Genomic DNA, 14611 nt, shown 5'->3' with positions numbered 1-14611 from the left:
GCATTACCTTCATTTTATTGAAATATAATATAAAATTAGTATATTAAAAAAAAATCTTCAAATCTGATTAACACCTATGATTATCAGTTTAAGAAAATTTCAAATGTTTTTAAAACTTTTTTTTATTATAAAATAGCTTAATCAATAATAAAAATAGGAAACGAAAAAGGTAAACCAACATGGAGTGTTGATGCGACACATGATGATGTGTTATTATGACATGGCATCCTACACGGAGATACGTGGCGATTCAATGACATGTTGGGTGACATAGTACTAAACCATGACATGATAATATGACACCACACAAGCGGTTAAACCGTATATATGTAAAGTTGATCGGTAAAAGTTGGGTATTTTTTATATTAAGTTTAGAAATAGGTTATTTGTGTTAATATTTGTAAAAAAATTGGATAATATAATAAAATTCCCTTAGAAGCCGTATGGAAAGAGAGTGTTGATCCAAATAAGTTTTCATATTCGGTGAGACGTGTTAGAAACATACTCAAATAAATAACTTCTTCGCATTGTACATTTAATACAATATCATCATCATCATCATCGTCCCAAATTCCTCACAACAGCCAAAATCTTCTTTCAGTAATGCAGCACAGTCACATTATACCGAATAACAGCATCAAAGCCCATGCTGGAGTGAGTCTGTGCCAAGCAAAATCCGCGAGCAAGCCGGAAAATCCCCGTTCCTCCGACAATCGGCATCTCTCTCACCTCCCTCAAAACTGGGTTCCTCCCCAAGACACTGAAAGAGCTTCCATTGTAAGGCCCGCTTACGAAACTGTATGTCAGCATCATCGAGAGGCTGAGCTCGTTCCCCAGCGATGCCATGGCGTACATCCCTTGTGCCCGTCCGATCAACTCCGAGCTGCGCTCGGGGGAGACGGTGAGCGGGTCGTCGATCACGTACAGCGAACCGAACAACGCAGCGATGGGGTCCGAGGCGGAGAAGTTGAGGGGTTGGCTCGGTGCCACCCGGGCGACTGTCGCGTTCGGTCCATCGACGACGTCGTGCATGTAGAACTGGAGGTTTGTCGAGTTGGTTTCTAAGCCATCCTCAGCTGCAGCAAATGGGAGCAGCAGCGTCGTAGCCAGAAGCAGAAGCTGTCTCCCCTCCATTTTGGTTTGCTTCCTTGAGCTTTTTCCTATCTGTTTGATCCGCGCTAATAAAGGGGTAGATTTATGAATCGGAAAAGCAGTATGAATTGTTTCGTAGTCATCCATTCACTTCTTCGGTGGGGGAGGGGAAAAGTAGGAAGTGTAAGGTGACTAACACCCACTTTTCGATATTGGACTGAATTTAACTTTAGCTGAATTGATCATCTCATTAATGGGTACATGGGGTTCAACCAACTGACCTTCGCAATTCCATTGCAGTGTTCACAGAAACCAGAAAGCCGGGAAAAAGATTCATTCTTGAAATACAAAAACAAGCATTTTATGTTAAAGCAGTACCATCCCACTCCCCCATCTGCAACAGTATCAGCATCAGCAGCAGCACTTCGAACCCCAATCAAGAGTGGTAGATGATTTCTTATCATCATCCATAATAATAATAGTTTATTAGCTCACATGTAACAAGGGCAAACTTACCATCCAGTGGAAACATTTAAAAGTGTAAAATAGCACTCTAGACAAACCAATACTGGAGCTGTCAGAACAAGGGAGAATACAGACACAGATGTCTCATCTTCTACCCTGATCAGCAAAGCACCGACTGAGCTTTACAAGCCCAACCAGATCAACAACTTTCTTGGTGACCCCTATTTTATAGCAAATCCCTTGCCCACTCCCAATGAAGCAACAAAAACTTGCAAGATGAACTCGTAGACTCCAAATTTTTCTAAGAACCCACTCATCTCCCAGGGACAAATAGAGCTTCAAGCCAACAACTGAAGGCTTCACAAAACCACTATCATTCTGGCACCAACTGGTTTTACCAACTCTGTTACTCTGCCATTCCAATTGGATTTTTATCAAACAACAGGCACTTTAAATAGAATGAAGACCTTTCCACACATCATTCCCTGAATTTAAACTCTATTAAGATAACATCAGTAAGCTCAGCTTTCCTCTGCCAAATTTGTTGTAACAGGTGGAAATGTTCCAGTGTGTAGAATATCGGCATCAAAAACTCGACAGAGCCTAACAGAACCAGCCTTGCACCAAGACAACTGGACACACTTATAAGCCACTTCTTCCATCATCAAATCCTCCATCTTGCCCATAAACAGTCTCACAAAAAAATTTCATATATTCTTCTCCAAGATGAGAAGAATACCAGTTCTTCAACATTGTGTGAAAATCAATGGTAATGATGATCCCAGTTTCACACAAGCTAAGCCAACATGTGCAGAAAATATATCCTCAAATAGATGAATGAAGTCCAATGCTCAAAGCAATATCCCATCTTGCTGATTCTATGCCAAGAGCAACCAAATGCATAACCAAAGATGTAGGTCGAGGGCTTCATGAATGTCACCAGCATATTAACTGAAAGTACGACATATGATATTCCATCATTCAAGAGCAACAGAAGAACTCATTCTTAGCCCAACTATCTAAGAATAGAGCTTCCTACTACAGTTATATTAAAATAAAGTAAGATAAAAAGCATAACAGAGAGAAAGGACTCAAGATACCTGTCTCAAAGATGATCTCGAATCCATGAATTGCTGCACCTTTGCAGCATTCCCTTGAAAAGAGCCACGATTTTTATTCTGTACAGATTAGCATATCTTAGCAACAAAGCTATCGATTAAAGTAAATCAGGAATGTTTTCAAATTCCATGAAAAGAGAGTACTTACGGGAACCCGCATATTTCTCAACTTAGACGAAGGTTTCTTCAATTTCTTGATAATCTCATCTATAACGAAGAATCAAATTAACAATATTAGAACATCACCCAACTCTACCCAGTTGTAAACATAAAATCAGAAAAACTTTGACAAGAGAAAACACTAGAATCATACCTAAAATCATGTTCATCTTCTTCTCCATAAGAGCAATAGCCTCACTCGTCATTAGCTTCAGCTCAGTCGCCATCTGCAATAGGTAATGAAAACAATTACAGGACAAATAACAGAAGGTAGGGTTCCGACCAAAGAAAAAGAAATAAGAAAACAAGAAAAAAATCAACAATTACAACAATTCACTAGTTCTTGATAAAACAGAAATCCCAACCCAAAGCATGAGGCTTAAATCGGGAAAGAGCTATAGAATTTTAGGGCAGAGGAGCCTAGCCGAGCTTCGGAGTTCTCACATTGAAACTCGAGAGAGAAACAAAAAAGTGACAAATCAAAATCAAGGGACTGACGGAACAGTCCAAACATCAACAAGAGAGAGCATAGCTCTCTGGTTTCACGGCGAAACGAAGCACACGAAGAATCAATCCAAATATGTTTCTGTTGGGGATTTTCCCCCTTTCATTAAGTATTTAACCTTTAGGTTTTCTTGTTACAAAATGGCCCATGGGCTCAAGACAATACCCCCCCATCCCATTAAGCCTAATCAAATAACCCTATGTACATATCCCAAATTATATAACAATTATGAACATAAAATACATTTAATATACACTTTAACATATCGTAACATCCCCCCTCAAATTGATGATGGTGAGTCAACCAGCAACAATTTGCCAACCAAAAAATTATGTAGGGATTGAGACAATGCTTTGGTGAAGACATCGGCCACTTGAAGATCTGAAGAAATGTACGGAAGAGATATTACCCGGCGCTCCAAAGTGTCGCGGATGGAGTGACAGTCAACCTCAATATGCTTGGTACGCTCATGAAAAACCAGATTGGCTGCAATCTGTATAACACTTGTATTATCTGCATGAAGCGGTGTAGATGAGGGCTGAGGAAACTGGAGCTCAGCAAGAAGACCACGGAGCCAAATAACTTCCGAACACGCAGTAGACATAGCACGATACTCGGCCTAGGTAGATGACTTGGACACTCGATCTTGTTTCTTACATTTCCAAGAAATCAGTGCATCGCCTAAAAACATACACCAGTCTGTAGTAGAGCGACGGGTATCGGGGCACCCTGCCCAATCAGCATCACTGTAGGCAACCAGATGTAGCGCGGAGCTAATAGGAAAGAATAAACCATGAGCAGGGAGCCACGCAGATAGCGGATGATGCGCTGAACTGCCGCAAGATGAAGGTGTCGAGGAGATGCCATAAATTGACTGACCTTATGAACAGCATAGGAAATATTCGGGCGAATAGTAGTCAAGTAGATGAGACTCCCAATTAGTCGTCGATAGATAGTCGGATCATCAAGGAGAGTCCTTTCATATTTCCGATATTTGACATTGACCTCCATAGGGGTAGCCACCGAAGATGTGTCCTCCAACCCAGCGAGTGTGATAAGATCTTGAATATACTTATGTTGGTTTAAGAAAATACCTTTGAGTGTGTGATGGACCTCCAACCCTAAGAAGTAGTGAGGCGTCCAAGATCCTTCATATGAAAAGTGGCATGCAACACCTTATGAAGCTTGGTAATCAGTCCAGAGTCAGTGCCAGTAATGATGATGACAACCACATAAACCAAGAGAATGACCATACCCGCAACAAACTTATGATAAAAGAGAGAGGAATCATACTGACTCTGGGTCAACCGGTGGAGGATAAGTGTGCTGCGAAATTTCTCAAACCAAGCCCGGGGGCTTGTTTAAGCCCATACAAAGGACGTCGTAGCTTGCAGACATGATCAGGAGATGATGTAGACATACCCGAGGGAAGCTTCATATAGACGTCTTCCTGCAGATCACCGTGGAGAAAGACATTATTCATATCCATCTGATGCAATGGCCAAGATTGAGAGGCTGCAATGGCTAAGATAGTATGGACTGTGGTCATCTTGGCAACTGGGGCAAAAGTTTCCTCATAATCAATCTCATATTCCTGCCTGTTCCCCAGGGCCACAAGACGGGTTTTGTACTGATCCAACGATCCATCGAAACGCAGCTTGACAGAGAAGACCCACTTACTTCCAAGAGGCTAAATAGTAGAAGGGCAAGCCACAATGTCCCAAGTGTGATTCTCCTCTAGCGCTTGTAGTTCAGTTTGGATGGCCTTTTGCCAACACTCATGTGCTATAGCCTGTTTATATCCAGAAGGAATGGAAATAAAAGACAAAGTAGCTACCAGAGATATAGGGGAGGGAAAACCATACTGGTCAGGAGGGTGAGAAGTACATGTGGATCTGCGAAGATGGAAGGGAGCAGGAGCAAAGGGAGGATCAGGAGCAAGCGCTAGGTCAGAAGGAGGAGAGCGCAGCAAAGCAGTGGGTTGAGGCCCATCAAAGTTCGCCAAACTAGACAAAGAGGTAGATGGAAGTGTAACTTGAGAGGGAAAGAAATATTGGTTTTCAAAGAAGACCACATTCCGAGAAACACGGACTCGACGTGCCTGAGGATCATAGCAAACATAGCCCTTTTGAGAACCGGCATACCCAAGAAATGCACACATAACAGATTGAGCTGTAAGTTTATGTCGTTCATGATCAGGTAAATGCACAAAACAAACACAACCGAACGTCCGAAGATCTCTGTAGGACGGAGAATAACCGAATAATTTAACAAAGGGAGAGACATGATGCAAGACAGGCGAGGGCAGACAGTTAATTAAATGGACGGAGGTAGAGAGAGCTTCATACCAAAACCTAAGAGGAACGGATGATTCAATGAGAAGGGTGCAGACCATATCAAGAAGGTGACGATTTTTGCGCTCAACAACACCAGTTTGTTGGGGTGTCGAGGGACAAGAACGTTGAGAGATAATGTCTTTGCTTTGAAGAAATTTTTGGAATTCTACCGACATGTACTCGCCTCCAGAGTCAGAGCGGAGTACTTTAAGGTGAGCGGAGAATTGGGTTTCAATGAGTGCAAGAAACCTCTTAAAAACGACAAAAACGTCAAACTTAGCTCGTAGGAAGTAGACCTAGGTAAATCGACTAAAGTCATCAATAAAGGTGACAAAGTACTTAATTTGTGCATGCGAGATAACGGGAACAATTCCCCAAGCATCACTATGAATAAGGTCAAAGCAGTGGGAGGCATGCAAGGCATGATGCGAAAATGATAGAGTTTTACTTTTGCCAAGTTTACATGATGAACAGTCAAAAGACGTGTCACGAGAAGTACAATCTTGATTGCCTAATAAACCCGATTTAAATAATGTATGAAGTACAACCGAGTTTGGGTGGCCTAGACGTCTATGCCACAACTTAGGGCCAGATCCAACAACATTACAAGCAAAAGAAATTACAGGAGAACGTGGAATAACAGTGGATAGAAAGACTTTAAGTGGAAATAGCCTGCCCACTTTAGGCCCCTTCGCGACCACCTTCCCCGACACTTGATCCTGCACAACACAGCCAAAGCGAGAAAACTAAACATTACAGTTTTTATCAACCAATTGACCAACAGACAAAAGGTTTGTCGACAGGTAAGGAGACACAAAGACATCAGCTAAAGATGGAGAGAGATCACCAACAGCACTGATAGGCAGAGTGCTGCCATCAGCAGTGTTGATGTGCAGATTGCCATTATACTTTCTAACATTCGAAAGAGATACCACATTGTTGGTCATGTGGTTAGAGGCACCAAAATCAAAATACCATGGTTGAGTAGAAAGGTTCTGTTTACCCGAGATACCAAAAATAGAAAAGACATAAATGATCATATGTTGTACCATTTCAGGAGTGAGAGTGGTGGAACTGGCAGGTGCTGGTGGAACAGGAATGATAAGGACCGAAATGGCAGGCGGCAATGTGGCCAAACTAGATGTACCGGTGGATGCATGATAAGCTGTTGGCTTCCTCCGTGGAGGTCGTGTAGGGCAAACGATGATGTGCTGACCCGACTTCTTACAATAGCTACAGAATATAACCGACTTCTTGGGGCAGTACCGAACAAAGTGACCATAAGCCTTGCAATGGAAGCACTAAACAGAACTGGTGTCCCAATCATGAGGTCTTCCTTGTGCTACATAAGCTACAAGAGCCGAGAGATCAGCTTGAACGCGAGGTTCCATGCCAACCTGAGTAGTAAGGCACTGCTCCTCCCGAAGAAGTTAACTCAAACAGGCATCTAAGGACGGCACTGGTTGATGATTCATCAGATGTGATCGAGCAATCTCAAACTCGGGATGAAGCTTCATCAAGAATTGATCCCGTTTACTGGTGTTTTGTACAACTTGCACAACAGAGAGAGCAGCAGCAGGGACATCCTCGTAAACAATGCCAGTGTAGTCAGCCCATAGATTTTGGAAGCCCGAGAAATATTCTTCAATCGAACGACTGCCTTGGGTGAAATTTGCAAGTTCATATTCAACTTGAAATCGACGGGCCGTGTTGGTTTGACGATAAACTTTGTGGAGGTAATTCCACATATCGGCTGCAGTTTTGTAGGGCCTCAGATTTGGGACTAGGTGAGGCTCAAGAGATCCAAGTATCCAAGTCATGACTCTAGCATCCATGATGATCCATTTTGACAATGCGTCAGCATCGCTAGGTGTCGGATCACTCCCATCAATATGACCCCATAAACCTTCCCTGAACAAATAACCAGAACTAAAATTCCCAAGTACCTTAGTTCTTGCCAATGAACCGAATAGGAGCGAAATCAGACTTGTCTATTGACATGATAAAATCGAATCTAGCAAAATTCCTGATGTACCCCGCAAGATAAGAAATACCAAATATACCCCCACTTTTTAAAAATTACAAATAGACCCCTACACTTGCAGAAATCCAAGATTTGCCCCCAGGTTAACAGAAATTCAAATTAGACCCCCAAACTGTTAGAAATTCGAAAAACACCCTCGCACCTTCAAAAATTCCAGAATGGCCCCCAAACTTTTCAGAAATTGCAAATCGGCCCCCCAAAGTTCTCAAATTGCTTAACGACCATATGCCAAATAATCAATCGAATCAAATGCGTGGGAGAAAAAAAATTCATACCTTCGTTCCCCCTTCCAGCGAGTTTCCCGGCAAGAACCCCCTTCCCGTTGTAGCTTCTCCGGCAACGAAACCACCGATGGAGCTTTTCCGACGACGAAACCACAACTTCCGAGCTCAGAGAATACTTTCCGAGAACCCCTTTCGTTTCTCCTTCCGGCAAGAATCTGCCGTTCGTTTCCCCTTCCGACGAGAACCCCCTTCCTAGCAACGGAACCCCCGTAACTTGTCCAGCAATGGAACCACTCAACAAGTGTTTCCAATAACGCCCGAAATCAATGTCGAAAGCGAAGAGAAAAAAAAAATCTCGTCGGACAACACAGGTCGTCGGACGGTTACTCTTCAGAGCTCTGATACCATGACAAATCAAAATCAAGGAACTGACGGAACAGTCCAAACATCCACAAGAGTGAGCGTAGCTCTCTGGTTTCACGGCGAAACGAAGCACACGAAGAATCAATCCAAAAATGTTTCCGTTGGGGATTTTCCCCCTTTCATTAAGTATTTAACCTTTTGGTTTTCCTATTACAAAATGACCCATGGGCCCAAGACAATACCCCTCCATCCCATTAAGCCTAATCAAATAACCCAATGTACATATCCCAAACTATACAACAATTTATGAACATAAATTACATTTAATATACACTTTAACATATCGTAACAAAAAGAACAAATACAATGATGATTTTTTGTTACCAAGTTTTGGCATTGGGATTGTGGAATTAAACATGTTCCCCTTTCACATGTCAGTCCACTTCAGAAGCTGACTTTTCAAATTCTTTTGCTTTTTTTTCATTTTTTAAGGTTTTTGGATGCAGATAGTCTCCATATCTGAAATTGAATACTTGACAACAAATGATATATGTATTTTTGAATTTTAGATACCCAGATAATTATTTATTGGATCTAGTTCCATCTACGACCCTTTAAGAATCTCAAGACATAATCATTAATCTCCCTTCCTGTCAACCAAGTGCTTGGCGGGCAGGCAATAACCCAGACCCTTGTTGTTAGTAAGATGGCAACAGCAATAGGAAAACCCAAAGAACACATGAAAAAAAAATGAACGAGAAGGAGAGCATGGAAGTATACACTAAATTTTAAAATATTTCACGAGAAATTAGCTGCCATTGTGTTGGATAATTTAAGATACCTGTTTCAGAGATGATCCCTAATCCATGAATTGCTAGACCTTCGCAGCATTCCCTTGAAAAGAACCATCGTTCAAGAAACCACGGTTTTTGCTTTGTACAGATTATCATATCTAAGAAACAAAGCCATCGATTAAAGTAAAACAAGAATGTTTTCAAATTCCAGGAAAAGAGAGTACTTACGGGAACCCGCATATTTCTCAACTTAGACGAAGGTTTCTTCGATTTCTTGGTAATCTCATCTATAACAAAGAATCAAATTAATGATATTACCCAGTTGTAAACATAAAATAAAAAAAGCTTTTGTTGGAATTTGTGTTTGTATCGATCGGGCCAGTCCTTGTATAAGATCCATGGGGTTGCTTTCCTAACAGGTTCGAGCCTTTTAGCGTACTGGTTTCAACATGGTATCAGAGCAGGTTGGTCCCAAGTTCGAGTCCCGCTCCCACCGAATTTTGTCCTAGGTATTTCTGGTGAATTTGTCCTGGATTTTTCCAAGAGTTTGTCCCGGGTTTTTCCGATGAATTTATCCACAGGTTTTCCCCGTGCGGGGGAGTGTTGGAATTTAATATCGACCGGACCGATCCCTCTTATATTCATGTTGCGCCTTCACTAACGCCTTGAGGTTTTAGCACAACTGGTTTCAACATGGTATCAGAGTAGGTTGATCCTAAGTTCGAGTCCCGCTCCCACCGAATTTTGTCCTGGGTTTTTTCAGGAGTTTGTCCCGGGTTTTCCTCGTGCGGGAGAGTGTTAGAATTTGTGTTTGTATCAACCGGGTCAATCCTTGTATAAGATCCGTGGGGTTGCTTTCCTAACAGGTTCGAGCCTTTTGGAATGTTATGTTTGTATGTGTTTTCCTTGTCAAATTTGTATTGACTTATACAATGGTACTAGTTATGCACTCGATGTATCTGAGTATTCAAATATTTTTATTGTATCATGTAAATTTTTTTATGGTAAACAGCATTGGCAGGATTACATATTTATCCAACCAAGATAAATGACGAATTCTTGATTCCCACTTTGGAGTGTTGTGTCCACACGGAGTAATGGTAACTTATGCAATTGATGAAACTGGTTCAGTCAAGCTGCATTATGTCCAATCATTTCTTGTATTACGTTACCTGTTAGGAGCCAAATGTTGCATGAAGATTTATTGGGAGAAAAGATAATTGGCATTCTTCTTTTTTCTTTTTTGTTGTCATCAAGCATTAACAAATGGCTCTGATACCATGTTGAAACCAGTACACTAAAAGGCTCGAACCTATTAGGAAAGCAACCCCACATATCTTATACAAGGATTGGCCCGGTCGATACAAACACAAATTCCAACAGCTTTCGCAAGAGAACACTAGAATCATACCTAAAGTCATGTTCATCTTCTTCTCCGTAAGAGCAATAGCCTCACTCGTCATTAGCTTCAGCTCAGTCGCTATTTGGAATAGGTAATAAAAACAATTACAGGCCCAATAACACAAGGTAGGGATCCGACCAAAGAAAAATAAATAAGAAAACGAGAAAACAACCAACAATTACAACAATTCACAGTTCTTGATAATCCAGAAATCCCAACCCAAAGCGCGAGGCTTAAACCAGGAAAGAGCTATCGAATTTTAGGGGAGTGGAGCAGAGCCGATCGATAGAGTTTCTATGAGAGAATTTTTGGGCTATTTAGAGTTCTCACGATGAAACTTGAGAGAGAAACGAAAAGAACAGATAGGATGACGATAGAGTTTCTACGGGAGATGGGATTAATATGCCAGTTCTCTCTTACGTAAAGGCCTCAAATTTAAAAAAAAAATAAATTCGCCACCTCTGCAATCATTTGCTGTAGACCGTGTGTGACGGACCGTCTCCTCAAGTACAATACTGTGGAGTGGCACATATGTAAATATGCTCCTATGCCTAGATTACAGGCGGGTTTCTCTTTTCCAGTATCTGTATTGGGTTTAGTAGAGATGATCGACCAGCAACATTGTCTTGGATCTGGGTCAGGTCGTGGCTCTCGGAACAACATCACCCCTCCTATTCTCAGCCCTTTCCTCAAATGCCCCTCGACAGAGTCTAAAATGCCCCTTAATACTCAAAATTGTATATCTCCTTAATAAATGTTTAAATTGAATAAAAATTTAACTAAAGATAAAATAAAACATTTGATATTTAATAGCAGTAACTGAAATAGGTCTGGCCCAAATAACACGTACCAAATAATAAAAATTCTTAAAAAGAACACATGATATAATCCTTAGAGAGTCCATCTGAAAATTGTGCACCAAATAATACGTTGACTGAATAATAATAATCCGAGTAATAGGTGACAAAAAATCCAAAATAGTAATCCAATCAGAGACAAGGGACCTAATCAAGTCGAGTCAGGAGTCAAGTATCAGACCAATATAGCGAATTGCAGAAGAATTGGTATTGAACTCAAGACCTGGACCCATATAACCCAGGCAAGAAGCAAGTGAGCCACACAGGCTGACCCGAGCCGAGTTGACTCAATTCGAGTTAGTTCGACTTGCTGGGTTAACCTAAGAGGAACAATATCAATTTGGTGCCCGCTCGCTGGGTTAACCTGGTAGATTAAAACTAGATAAGTTAGAAAACCGTAATTTAAATTCTTATCCAGAATTTACATCATGTTAAAATATTAGGATTCGGGATAAATACCTAGATCCATTCCAAACGATCACCTACTGTTGCGGAATTATGTGGCAATCGATACAAACGAATAATTGGTTTTGTGATCTTCCTCAATAGGACCTTCATCTCTCTTCCAGATGGGGAGGAAAACTGTGTGTAATTTAGTATATTGGGGATCATAACCATATTGTATCTTTCCCATAATTCAATATGGTATCTACTCAATTGACCCATATTCATGGCCATGTGAAGTTGAGTCTAAAGCCCATCCCAAAATGATGAATCAACTTAGGAAACCCTTTTTCAAACTAATAAACTCAAGATCTTTATACTCGCTAATCCATGTGGGATTATTCTTTAACATATCAAGCCCACACGTCCAAGTGTGTGAAAGATGGGCTCAAGCCCACAAGACAAAGGAAGGCCCATAAACCCACACAGTGGTGGCATGATGGTAAATAAAAACTTATCTCATAAAGTTGGTATTAATATAATTAGTTTAAGTTTTAGTGGTATTATTGTAATATTATAATTTTATTCATCTATAAATTGTGCCTCATGGAGAGGGTTAGGACACAAGTCCATAACCTATTTTTTCCTCATGTTTTCTCCCAACATGTCGTCTCTCCTTTTTTCCATGAGATAAATCTATAAAGTCCTGAAAATCAACACGATAGCAGAGTAGATACTTATATGTGGGCTTCCACCCAAATTATCCACATGTAAAGCCACAAAAGAGGGCTTACAAGTGAGGGAGAGCGTTGATTTTCAAGACTCAATAAATTTAGCTCATGGAGAAAAAGAGAGAAGGACTCAGGAGGAAGAATGTGGTTATGTATTTATGTCCAAACTCTCCCCTCTGAGGCTCAATTTATAGACTAATAAGATAACAACATTACAATAATACCTCTGAAACTTAAACTAATTACATCAATGTCGTCTTTATGAGATGACTCTTTATTTACCATCATGCCACCACTGTGTGAGCCTTTTCTTTGGCCTATGGGTTTGAGCCCATCTTTTAACATACTTGGATGTTTGGGCCTTCCTTAATTGTGTGGGTTTGGGTCCATCTTCCAACACTCCCATTTAAGGTAGAAGTGAGAGAACATCATAAACGCCCCGCTTGCTATAAATGGTGTATATGATCTTCCAATATAAAATAGTAGTCTATCATGTCTTCCAATGGATGGTGTATACATATCATGAAATATTAGTAATAATAATAAATCATATTCAATATAAATAAAACAAATATAATTAAAATATATTATAGTTTAGTATAAATAAATTACATATAATAAAAACAAAAATAATATAAAATAAATAATTATAATTAATCTAAACGAAATTATTATTAATAATAAATTATATTTAATTTAAAATAAAGTCATAGTTGAGAGTAAAAAATTATAATTAATAGATCATAAATTATAAATAATATTTTTTTAAAAACCTTAATTTAAAATAAATTACTAAAATTTATTCATCAAATAAATAAAAAATATAAAAAATAAAAACACCATTCCAGAAAAAAATTGATAATCAAATATAAAAACATATCATTGTGACACGATGTTAAAAACACGATTTTGGGGCACGAATTGAGAAAACAAAGAAGAAAAAAAACGTGCGAATAAACTAGCTTTTACTTAGAATGACAAATATTCCCGATCGAGGTGGTTCGATTGAACCAGTAGAGCTTCCAGAACATACCACTTGGATTTGGCCTTTCCGAGACACCTGAATGCGACCACACAACTCTCCCCATTTCACTGTTTCAGAGTTGAGTCAAATCAAAAGCGAAAGCTATTACGTGGACGGCCAACTCTTTCTTTGCTTGTCTCTTTACATCCCACGTCGTCGTCTACAGTTTCGTGGGAACGTCGAAATGGTTGAAAAATCAATTCCGAATTTAATTATATATAAATAATAATTATTTTTTTATATTTAAAATTTTTAATTTTAATTTTTCATAAATTTTCCCTTCTTCTCTATGGGGCCCCGTTAACTGCTAAATAATTGCAGTTCTATAATTCGACGTTATTAATTCCTAGTTTATTTTTAATAAAATGATATTTTGTGGTCATCGATTAATGTGGAGTGCGAGCCATGGAATTTTCCTGTCCACTTAATTAGCGAATCGTGCATATGAGCTCCACCATGGGCTTGGTCAATTTCAAGGAAGCTTGATCACCAGGTAACCGTCCTTTTCCTTTTTAAAATAATTTTTTAAACGACCAAATTACCCTCTAAATAGTAACCATATCCTCCCTTGTCCCTTTGGACGAGTTTTTAATGGGTCAAAGGGCAGTTGATCCTAACGGACCCTACAGATGGGACATGGGTTCCGAACCATGAATATGAGTCTGGAAATAACTTAAAAATATTACCTTATTAAGGTAGTGACTTGCTTCCCAAGAATCGACTGGGCCGGATATTTCTTCTAATGGTGGTCCTTTTCTAATGTGACGACGGCCTTATCTCATGTGACGACGTCATAGAATTGAATTTGAAAATCCCCACGAGTTTTTTTATTCTACGTCTAGAGACAATTTACAGAATAATTTCAACGGCTGGATCTTATAGTCCTCAGCCATCGGTCTTACCTCCTGTCGTCGTTTCTCCACACCGCCGACGCGCAAATAAGAGCAAAGCCTCGTCTCCGCCTTCCTTCCTCAGGACGCTGACAGATCGAAGTGTCCAGTGCGATCCTTCCTCGACATGGACCACTTCACTTTACTTGAGTCGCTTTTTCTCCGTTTAAATTCTCTCGTCGCTCCCCCCAGACCATCTTCGCATTGTTCTTGTTTGGAACTC

The sequence above is a fragment of the Aristolochia californica genome, unplaced genomic scaffold (genome assembly GCF_029961685.1).
Source record: "Aristolochia californica isolate CCGP_79_NKW_82.1479 unplaced genomic scaffold, dmAriCali1.0.hap1 SCAF_13, whole genome shotgun sequence".
Taxonomy (NCBI): Eukaryota; Viridiplantae; Streptophyta; class Magnoliopsida; order Piperales; family Aristolochiaceae; genus Aristolochia; species Aristolochia californica.
Note: the sequence above shows the minus strand (reverse complement) of the source record.